General features: G+C 43.8%; 1 long non-coding RNA gene across 1 annotated transcript in view; it reads right to left on the bottom strand.

Annotated features, from left to right (window-relative positions):
• Positions 1 to 3,505: 3,505 nt before the first annotated feature.
• The window catches only part of LOC109498590, a 112,448-nt gene continuing 104,296 nt past the window's right edge, over positions 3,506 to 11,657 (bottom strand). Inside the window, exon 4 of the long non-coding RNA XR_006595451.1 lies at positions 3,506 to 3,682. This is a non-coding gene — a long non-coding RNA (uncharacterized LOC109498590). The remainder of the gene's footprint in view (positions 3,683 to 11,657) is intronic.

Here is an 11,657-nt window from a genome sequence, read left to right as displayed (position 1 = left end):
ACCGAATGTGTGCTTCCAGATGCCATCCTGAAACTGTAGGGTTGTTGTAAACCTTCCCCAATCTTTTAAAGTTATTTTTAATGAGTTTTCGATTTAGAATGTGGGGAGGAGTTGCAGAGAGAAATGTCTACTGATTAAATGTAACTTGGATTTTAGCACAGGTGGGCTGAAGTGCTGACATCATTAGTGGGTTGTTTGTAGGCTTTCCTGTTAGGGGAGGACCATTGAATACCCAGAGCCTTAGCTTCAGGTTGTAAAGGGACCAACTCGCAGTGGTGTTCACGAAGCCCACCTTGACTCTGCTTTCCTGGAGGACAGACAGCCCTTCAAGACTGTCTTTTCAGGACATTGTGTCCAGTTGAGTTTCCTTTCTTACCTGTGAGCCCAACTGAGCCACTGAAGTGTTCTGAGCCTCCACAACCTTGTCTCAGCATGAGGGGTTAGGCTGGGTGGTCTTCGGGAGCCTCACACGACTCAGCGATTCTGGATCCTCAACCGGAGATGACGCAGAAGTGAGGGGGTCAGATGTGAACGGAGAGAAATGTCACAGGTAAGAGTGGAGCATTTCTGCTGGCTCTCTGAAGGGCAGGAAAATGGAGCAGGGGACCTTTAGGCTTCCAGGTGTTTTCTGGGAGGTTTCTGGATGTTGACTGTTGCAGGCGTTCTCAAGGTGTTCTCCATAGTTCTGGAGCCTTGGGTGCAGGGGTGTTCCTGGGAGGCTGGCTCCCCAGGAAACAGGCACTGAGTGCAGGCAAACACAAGCCAGCACCCCCATGACACTCAGAGGAGGAGCCAGAGTGTGTGGCCCCCGGGGGGGAGCCAAGAGTGCCTCACCCCTGGTGCCATCTTCTCTCCATACGGCCACATCCATTGTCAGAGAGTTTGTGGTGTCTTCTCCCAAATGACATAACCACCTCTGTACAAACAAATCTGCTCCCTGCCAGGGAGAGACTGGCCATCACTAAGTCCTACCAAAGAAGCGTCATATCTTTATTTGGAGTCTGCAACTGTCTTTCATCTGCTCATGCTGCTGTCTGATCGCACCACAAGGCAAGCAGACCCTGGAGGTCTTGTGCAGAATAACACCGACCACTGAAATAAGGAAAAGTCACCTTTCAAATAAGGATTATAAGGAGCCCTCACTCTGTGGGTCATTCACATACCCCATACTCTTGACCTCGCCATACGGTGGGTGGAGGATTGAGAGTCCTGAACCGGCCGTGAGTGGTGGGAGGGCTTCCCAGGGGTCCCCGGTGCCAGTGGTTACTACTCTGGCGTCTGCTGATTGGTTCAATAGAGGTCTGCTGTGGTGTCCACTTCCTCCTACAAGTGCTCTCCTCTTTACTTCCAGGTCAGTACAATTTTCTCTTACCCCTCTTGGCTGAATCCTTTTCCTGGCCCGTTCCTTACATATGGATGGTCAACAAACACTAGCTATAATAATGATGGCTGTTATTCATGTCCTACTGCTGTCAGGTGCAGGCTGCTGACAGGCTTTACTGTAATTATGGGCACAGTTGGATTTCTCATCCGTCCTCAGCTCAGGTAGTGCCCACCTGGGTCCCTCCTTCACACCGCCTTCAAAGTGATCACCATTAAAGCCAATTTCAGAGGATGTCTATTTTCTGCCTAACCACTTTTGTGCCTCCTAATTGCCATCAGAATAAATCTGAACCCCTTTTGATGCCCGGAGTTTCATGGACATTTGAAAAGGGAGTTGTAAAACATGAGTTATTTTATCTTTGCAGAAAGAAAGACATGTGGATGGGATTGAAGTGGCACCTGTGGAAGTTTTTGGCGGAGTCCTAAGAGTTGCTGCCTTTTTTTGGGGGGGTGGTGGTTATCAGCTACATTTTAAGAACTTTAATATATGATATTTCATTTACTTCCTCCCAAAAGTCTTTTTTTCTTTAAAGTTTATTTATTTATTTTTGAGAGAGAGAGAGAGTACGCAACCAGGTGAGGGGCAAAGAGAATCCCAAGCAGGCTCTGCACTGTCAGCGTGGAGCTCAATGCGGAAGTCAGTCCCACAGACCATGAATTCATGATCTGAACAAAAATCAAGAATCAGATGTGTAACCTACTGTGCTAGCCTGGTGCCCCTATTTCTAGCAAAAATTCTATGCGGCTTATCTCATACTATCTTCTATCTCCGTTTTGCAGATAAGAAAATGGAAACCCAGGCAAGGTCAAGTGAATCAAGCAAAGTCATACAGGTGGAAGAGGGCAGAGCAGGGATTTGAGTCCAGACCGAGTGATCACCCAGAGCCCGTGGCCTGCACCACCACCCTCGATTCTGTGACGCACATGGGATTGTCACTGAGCATGGAGCAAACTGGAATTTTAACAACTTTGGAGATGCATTTAGCTCCTTAAATGCGAGTGTTTCCTTCTATTAAGGAAGGAAAGAATATTTTCTTAACAAATTTAGTGTAATTCGTCCTGAATGGAGAAGTCATTAAGACAGTGACAAAGCAGGAAAACGTAGCCTTTACTTTCCAGGCTATGCAAGATACACGAAAGAATGCTGGCTTCTGATTTTTGTGCTGTACAAGGAGGACTGGAGCCCATCAATGCCATTTGCAGCTCTGAAATTCTGACTGTTTGCTGCAAAGTGATTATTTTACGTTTCTAAGGCCTGTGGAATGAGAAAAGCAGCTTTTAGTTTTAACTTAAATGTTTTAAAATTTAAATACAAATGTGCTTGTTTAAATAAACATACCCATCTGTTGTGGGACAAAAAAAAAAAAAACTATTCAGAGTGCATTTTATCCAGAATACAAACATTTTATTTTCAATATAACAATGCTATTCTCCGCTGTGATTTCTGTTTCGGTCCTCTACTGCCACATAACACACTGCCCCGGTGCTTCGTGGTCTCAAACAGCCACAATGACATCGATTTTGCTCACACATCTGCAATTTGAGAAGGGACCGTGAACTCCACTTAGCAGCCGAGCGGTGTGAAGGCTGTTGGCTGAGGCCTTAGCTGGGGCTGCTGGCTAGGACTGTAGCCTCTCCGTGGGGCCTGATGCTCTCACGACTTGGGGGATGGCTTCTGAGGGGTTAGGGGTGGTTAGCTCAGTAGGTGCCTCATCACTTTTTATGACCTGATCTCTTAGATCCTATGGCACCACGTCTGCCACATCCTATTCGTTACGGCGGTGACAAAGGCCTGCCCGGGACCAACGGAAGGACAGTAGACCTTATGATGGAGGAGTGTCATCTCTTTGAGAAAAGAGATTTGGTCTCCCTTTCCTTTGATGCACACAGCACGTGGCACCTGGTAGGTCCTATGTTTGCACATAGAGGGTCCATGTTTGTTGAGTGAATGAAGACTCTGAACATTCAATAATAAGAAAGCAACAATCCAGTAATAAACTGGGAGGAGATTTGGAGAGACACTTCACCAAAGAAGAAAAAGGGGTGGAGATAAACTTATGAAAAGATTCTAAACATCATTAGTCATTAAGGAAATGCAAATTAAAACCACTACATACCTGTTGGAGTAGGTAAAATTGAAAAGACTGACCACACCAAGTGTTGGTGAAGATGTGAGGCAACTGGCACTTTCTTACATTCTGGTGGGAATGTAACATGGTAAAGCCATGGTGGCCGACAGTTTGGCGGTGTTTTTAACACGTGAAACACATATTTCCCACTGGACCCAGCCATTCTGCTCCTGTGTATTGAAACACAAAAGTGAGAATACTTGTCTATACCAAGCCTCGTACACAAATTCTATTTGTAATAGTCAAAATCAGACAAAAACCCAAGTGGCCATTAGCAGGTGCAGAGTTAAGCAGACTGTCATCTATATCCATGTGGTGGAACACTGCCAGGCAATGAAAGCAATGGAGTTTCATGGAACAAAACAACGTGGGTAAATCTCAAAGTAAATATGCAGACTGAAAGAAGTCAGAGGAAAAAAGGCACATACTAAATAATTTCATTTATAGAAAATGCTAGAAAATGCAAACAAATCTTCGGTGACAGAAAAGAAGGTAGTGGCTTTTTGGGAATAGAGTAGGGGCGAGGAAGGGTGGGAGTGGGGAGTTCAGGGGCCAGGCGGCTTGCTTCATTGTGATCGTCTCAGTTCCTTCTTGCTGCTGTATCAAATGTTGTAAATGGTAGCTTAAAATACCACTCATTTATTCTTTTACAGTTCTGAAGGTTAGATTTCCAAAATAAGTCTTACGGAGCTAAACCTTAAGTTGTTAACAAGGCTGGTTCCTTCTGGAAACTCCTAGGAGAATCTGTTCTTGCCTCTTCCAGTGTCCAGAGGCTGCCAACATTTCCCGGCTCTTGGCCCCTCTCAAACATCAATCCAATCTCCACTTCCCTCTTCCAAAGACCCTTGTGATCATTGGGCCCCTGGATAATCCAGGACCATCTCCCTGTTCCAATACCCTGAAGGTCCTCACATCTACAAAATCTCTTTTACCATGTAACGCAAAACGTCTGAAGGTTCTGGGCAAGATAGGGGCACCTCTGGGGCCATCATTCAGCCTGCCATCGTGACAATCTTTTCATAGGTGTATACGTATGTCAACACTTATCAACTTGTGTGGTTTAACTATGTGCAATTTACTGTCAGTTATGCTATAATAAAGCTATTTTTAAAGAGAGAGAGAAAAGCATATATTTTCCAGAAACAAACCTGAAGCATACCTCTGAGCTCTAAAAAAAATGCACTACATAAGAATGATAGAAAGAAGTATCTGAATCATCCATCTGTCTGAATCATTAGATAACTTTAGATTTGATCAAATATGCTCCATCATCAGTGCACAATAGAACTTAGGTTCTTTAGGGGCACCTGGGTGACTCGGTTGAGTGTCCGACTTCAGCTCAGGTCATGATCTCATTGATCGTTGGTTCGAGACTCACGTCGGGCTCACTGCTGTCAGTGCAGAGCCCACTTCAGATCCTCAGTCCCCCCTCTCTCTGCCCCTCCCCCACTCACGCACACACTGAGACTGAGAAGACATCTCTAGGACATCTCTCTCAAAAATATATAAACATTTAAAAAAAAAAAGAACTTAAGTTCTTTAGAGTTTCCAGACAACACTGTGGTGACTGATCCTACTTTTATTTCTAAAGTACTCTATGAGATTCTTTTAAAAAAGACCAATATGATATAAACAATATAAATATTATAATGGGATGTAACATAATATATATAGTATCACAACTATATAGTACATAATATGATACAATTATTATTATTGTACTACAATATAATATGCTGTCACAACTCCTGAATAGTCTCTAAATGTTATCATTCTTTCACATCTATATATATAATCTGTAAATTGGAAATGAAAATAAAGGTTTTTTAGTATTCTAGCTGTATTACTACTGATGAAATTTCTTCTTGCATTCGCTTCACTCAGCTTCCTAAGCATAAGGTAGTTTTTAGTCTTGCAAAATTAATCCGTACAGACTCATTAGCCGATCAACATTTAAGGCCGTTTTTTCCAGTGGTCATGATAGATTTTCTATTGTTCATGATCCACAGAATACCTATTCAAAAGAACATTTCATAAATACATGTATGAAGAACCCATTTGGGTTATTTGGGAAATTCATGTGTTGAAGTCCTAACCCCAGTACCTCGGACTGTGACTGTATTTGGAGATAGGGTCTCTAAAGAGAACGTTAAGTTAAAATGAGGTCATATGGATAGGCCCTAATCCTATCTGAAGGGTGTCCTTATAAGGAGAGGAGATTAGAAGACAGACATGTACAGAGGAGAGACCATGTGAAGACACAGAGAAAGCAGCCCCCCTGCCCAGCAAAGGGTAAGGCCTCAGGAGAAACCAAACCCTGCTGACTCTGATCTTGAATGTCCAGCCTTCCCACTGCTGTGTAAGCCCCCCAGTCTATGGCATTGTGTCATGGCAACCCGGCAAACTCCCCCAGCTGGGGGGAGGGAGACTGAGATGACATCTCTAGGACATCAGTTGGTGCACAGGCTCAAACAGCCATAGGTAAAGAGAAATCGTGTTGTTTCTGGACACTTTGTGTGTGTGTGTGTGTGTGTGTGTGTGTGTGTGTGTGTGTGTTTGTTTTGTTTTGTTTGCTTAAGTCAAATTTTGTCCCTGCCACCACCATAGGTTTGGCACACTCTCCTTGCTCTGAGGACATCCAGCAGTGAATGCATCCCTTCTCTCCATCTGTCTTCATATCTTGCCCAGTGTCCTCAGGACTCGTCAACCTCCTGGTCTGTCCAGTAATAAGAACTCACAATTAGTCCCCGGCCAAGAGGGGCTTTACCCCTTGGAAAGTCACATCCTGAGTGTCTGCAGGGAACTCCACCAGCAAGAGGCCCCGGGAAATGCATTCAGGGCAAGGAATACAATTCCTTATGGGATGGAGGCAGATCGTCCCTTGGCTGGTTCCCCCGAGATGCCAAGGGCAGTCATGTCCCCAGTGGCTTCAGAGGTGGTATCACAGGACATCTGTGAGGAGCTCCTAGTGTCCACCACAGTTACTTGTGAGTCACCCTCTTTCACGCCCCAAAGATGTGACACAGCAACCCCTCACTGAACTGCTTTGCTTTTTCCAGCTCATCTTTGCCATTCGAATCCAGCTGAACACACATCAGAAGGGGTGATGCTCTTACTGAGAATCAGCCGCACACCTGTGGTTGTTTGTGATAGTTTCTATCAACTACTGATAACTGTGTATGCATGCGTGATGCTGGAACACACGTTCATACGTGAAGCTCATTGCCATGATAGCCGATGGCCTTGACGGAAGCCCCCTGGCATCTTCACTTTGGAAGTTGACATTGGCTGTATCTTACCAATGTGTACTCCGCTCCTTCTACCGTGTCTCTGTTATCAGCTCTGTTATATCTTGTTCTTTTCTCTCTCTCCCACAAGAAGCCATCCCTGGAAAAGTCCTTCCTGCCTCTCCCCTGCATCCTTCTCAATCCTCTCACCTGTCAGCACAACTTTCTTGCCAACCTTCCACACACTTTTCTCCTTGTGATGAGGTGATGCTTGCTAGCACCAGGGATTGGCCAAGAGCATCCTAAATTCATGAAGTGTTTCTCATCTACAACAAGGGAGCCTGAACTGTCTAGGGGAAACATGACGTCATAGGCAGAACCTCAGGATAAAATGAACAGCGGGACTTCTTCACCATCATCAGGATGGGCCGGTGTATGCTGTGACTTTTCTCTGGGAAGATTAATGCTAGAGCCATTTATCTGTGAACGTAGCTTTGAAGGGAAACAGATGAAAAAGTGGAGTTATAGTACAATCTAATCAAATACATCCATTCTGATGCAGAAATAACATCAGAGAGGCCGGGGAACGGATACATGTTGTCCAGATGCATAAATCATCGAAATTGTGCCATTGGGCCAGACCAAAAGAAAAGAAAGAGCACATCTAACTATATTCTGATGAGATGAACTACTAAATTATAGTTATTTTTCTATGTATGGCCAATTCAGAAGAGTGCAAGTCTCTGGCACATTTTTTATTCTTTCCTGGGCTTCAAAAAATACTGTTCCTATAACCAATTCAGTATATTTATAAGGGGAGAATTTGCTTGCATCTGCTTAGTACAACTATCCAATCTCTTTTCTTTTTTTATATGTTATTATTATTTTTTTTATTTTAGAGAGAGAGAAAGCATGAGCAGGGAGAGGGGCAGAAGGAGAAAGAGAGAATCCCAAGTAGTCTCTACATTCAGTATGGAGCCTGACATGGGGCTCAATCCCATGACCCTGGGATCATACCTGAGCTGAAATTAAGAGTTGATGCTCAACAGACTGAACCACACAGGTGCCCCTATCCAATTGCCTTTCAAAAGGTTTCCTTACTAGAGGCATTCACATCTTAGTTCTACTCTTCTTTCCTTACCTTCTTGTCCTGTGGCAGCCAGAAATCCGGGATATTGCATGCAGGTCATATGTGGACCAGAACCCTGAAGATATGGTCTGGACAGGACTCTGACTTTTACTGGAAAATGGATATTGAGCAAGGCACCCGTTTTCCTCTTGTATAATTTTTTTTTAATTTTTTAACGTTTATTTATTTTTTGAGACAGAGCATAAACGGGGGAGGGGCAGAGAGAGAGGGTGACACAGAATCAGAAGCAGGCTCCAGGCTCTGAGCCATTAGCCCAGAGCCCGATGCGGGGCTCGAACCCACCGACCGTCAGATCATGACCTGAGCTGAAGTCGGACGCTTAACCGACTGAGCCACCCAGGTGCCCTTCCTCTTGTATAATTGAGACCCACCTGAACGAGTGGTTCCCAACCAGCAGGGTGGGGTGGGGAGTGGATTTGGCTCCCAGGAGCCAGTTGGCAACATCTAAAGATATTTTTTTGTTGTCACACCTGTATGGGGGCGGGGGAGGGTGCTATGGACTCTAGTAGTTGAGATCAAGGAAGTTGTTTAACATCCTGCGATCCAGGACATCTCACAACAGAGAATTATCCAGCCCCCAATGTTAACCGTGCCAAGCCCCCCCCCCCCCCCCGCCAGTTCTAAAGTAAAGGATCATTATTGAAATGATGTGGTACAGGGAGAAGGGTGAGCACCTGTTATGGAGCAGACACTGTGCCAGACATGTCAATCTAACTTTATGGCCACAAAACTCTACAAGTCTGCATCTCAGGATTCCCATTTCACACATGAGGCAGCTGAGGTTCAGAGATACTTAGCAATGGTCACGTGGCTAGAAAATGTTGCGGTCAAACTTGGAAACTTTACTAATTTGGAGAGGAAAGCCTTTGAAGCAGCCATGTGTTTCACGGGGCTCTGTAGAATCACAGACCTCTAATGTTGGAAGCCATCTTGAAAGTGTTCTCGTTTGAAGTCCTCATTTTCCAGATGAAGAAACTGAGGCCAAGAGGTTTACACTGGCAAGAGGCAGAGGCTGCTGGGAACCAGTGGCCCAGCTCAGCGAGGGCCTCGTTGTTCTGACCAGTGCTGTGTGCAGGACGATGGCAGGAGGACCCAGTTCTCCTAGCAGGGAGGAGTTGGAGCTTTATCATGGGCCAGGAGAATCCCAACCATTGCAGGCCATACAGGTTTCCAGATGTGGCGGACAGGTGTTCCCTCCTCGGCTCTGGGAACAGGTAGTTGTGGCTTTGCAGTTGTGCTCCTGACCAGGCCTAAATGCTGTGGCCAGCGCCACCTCCCTCAAGATGCCTCCTTGCCTCTTTGCCTAGCTCGGTCCCTGAGCCCGTGCCTCCCCTCCTCAGCTTGCAGTCCTCCTTACTCCTCCAGTTCTGCTGGGATGACAGGTCATTAGTCAGAATGTCTTAGAGCAACACACAACAACCTAAGTTTTAAAAAGCTGGATCCCTATGGTAATCAGCCGTAGATAATGGGCAGTGAATGTGTTTTTGATGATGAGAATGACACTTTGGCCTGTGGGCATGAAGAGACTCATTTAGCAGATAGACACAAAAGTGCCCTGTGGGGCAGGTGACATATGATGGACACGCACTGCTGGCATGGCCCCTGCATCCCACCGTGCCCAGCTCCCCACATTTATAACTCAGTATTTTGCTCCTTATTCCTTCATTCACATTCTGGAAGTTCAAAACTATTTCTTGATGAATTACTTCTTGCCCTCTCTGAAAATTAAATACACTTTCTAACATTGAACTTGGAAACACAGATTTGGGGCGATTTTTTTCAAGAAACTGAAGAGTGATCTATTCCAGTTGTTGGGACAGAAGCAGAATTTCACTTATTTATCATTAGTAGCCATTTTTATAACATTACAACATGTGAATACCATATTAAAATGAGCTTTTAAATGAATGCTACCAATTGCATAAGAGACAGCGCACATCAGTTTAATGTATTTTCTCTAATTTAAGAAGTAATACCTGTGCAATTGTGACAGGCATATAGTAGAAACTCAAGAAATATTTGCCGAATTAAATTGAATGTGATATGAAACATTTGAAAGGTACAGAAAAATATGAGGTTCACCATCCCTAAGAAGTAACCCTTATAAACGTATTGGTGTATATCTTTTTACTGTTGCGCTTACACACGTGTGTGTACCTCTGTCTCTATCATTTCTATCTACAAATACACACACATTTATGTGTATGAGATTAACAAAATTGGGATCCTAGTTTACAAAATATGTACTATTATAATGTTTATAAATGTTGTTATGTAGCATAGCGGTTACCATATTGGCTAGGCATTAGATAAACCCTGGTGTATATTAAATAAGTTTATTTAACTTCTTTGTATGGCAACTTCTTTCTTACTGTTAAAGCGAGGTAATCATATCTACTCACATTTTTGTGAGGAATAAATGAGATAATGTATTAAAAATGCTTAGGACAGGGCTTGGCACTTAGAACTTTTTTCTCTATTATTAAAAATTCAGTGGGGTACTTCCTGGTATATACATCTTCAGGCTCATCTATTTTTATTTCTTAAGCATGGAGAGAATCAATGAATCTAAGAAGATGAATATTTTTCCTAGAAAACTTTTACCAACTTCAGATGTACAAATAACATTTATTGACTCTTGAATATGGGCTAGGCACTACTCTAATTACTTGTTTTAACTCCTTAATCCCAGTAAAATCTACTGTGAAGTAGGTGACATTATTTTCCACACTTTGCTGGTAACTGATGCTCGTGGAACCCAAGTTGTTTGCAACGGTCACACCGTTAGCAAGTAGTGGAGACATTTGTGTCCAACAGCCTGGCCCCAGGCCCTATGCTCTTACCCATGACAAATTCTTACAAGGATCCCTGGCTAGCAAATCAATAGGAAAAATAAGTACATTTGGCAAGTTCTATATTCAAAGGGGGCAACAGGGAAACTGCAACTTTCAGATTGATGAGGAGGTGATGTTATATCCAAGGCCTTTGAAAAAGGGCTAAGGTGATGGATTTGGGGTTTGGGACAATGAAGGTGAAATCTGTGACTTCTGATGATGCCTATTGATTACTCCTTGTCTACAATTAAACGAATAGCTTTGTTTATTTTGCTTGGGTTATTGTGCATCGTGAGAATTTTATTATTGGTTCAAAATGAACCATATTCTTTTCACTTCCTACTGACTAGTGTAACGAGAGAGCATTTAATACTGTCCCTTTTCCCAGGACTCTATGAAAACTTGGTGTTCTGAGGCCAGTTGGCCATTAAGAAAGGGTTCACTAGCTATTCTTTTATTCAGCTTTTGATGAGGGAAAGTCATTTACATGGAAAATAAGAATCCCTATTGCAGCCAGAAGCCCATCCCTCTTGTGTTTGTATTAATAGCTGTCTCTGCCCTGTCTAGTTATTTCATACCATGATGCATAGCCTGATGCAGGTATTTGAGATAGACCACAGTCCTGCACCAGTTCCTTTTTTTAAAATGTTTTTTAAAATGTTTATTTATTTTTGAGAGAGAGAAAGACCGTGAGCGGGGAGGGGCAGAGAGAGAGGGAGAGAAGATTCAAAGCAGGCTCTGAGCTGTCAGCACAAAGTCCAATGTGGGGGTTGAACCCACAAACCATGAGATCGTGAACTGAGGCAAATTTGGACACTCGACCAACTGAGCCATCTAGGCACCCCTTGCACTTTTTATTTGCTCCAGTGACTAATCATTTGAGAGGCAGAGTTGGAAACATCCATGGCAAGAATTCTTGGTTCTTCTACAGAAC

This window comes from Felis catus, chromosome A3 (assembly GCF_018350175.1).
Source record: "Felis catus isolate Fca126 chromosome A3, F.catus_Fca126_mat1.0, whole genome shotgun sequence".
NCBI classification, from domain to species: Eukaryota; Metazoa; Chordata; class Mammalia; order Carnivora; family Felidae; genus Felis; species Felis catus.
The sequence above is the reverse complement of the archived record's forward strand: the minus strand, read 5'-3'. Positions and strand labels throughout refer to the sequence as shown.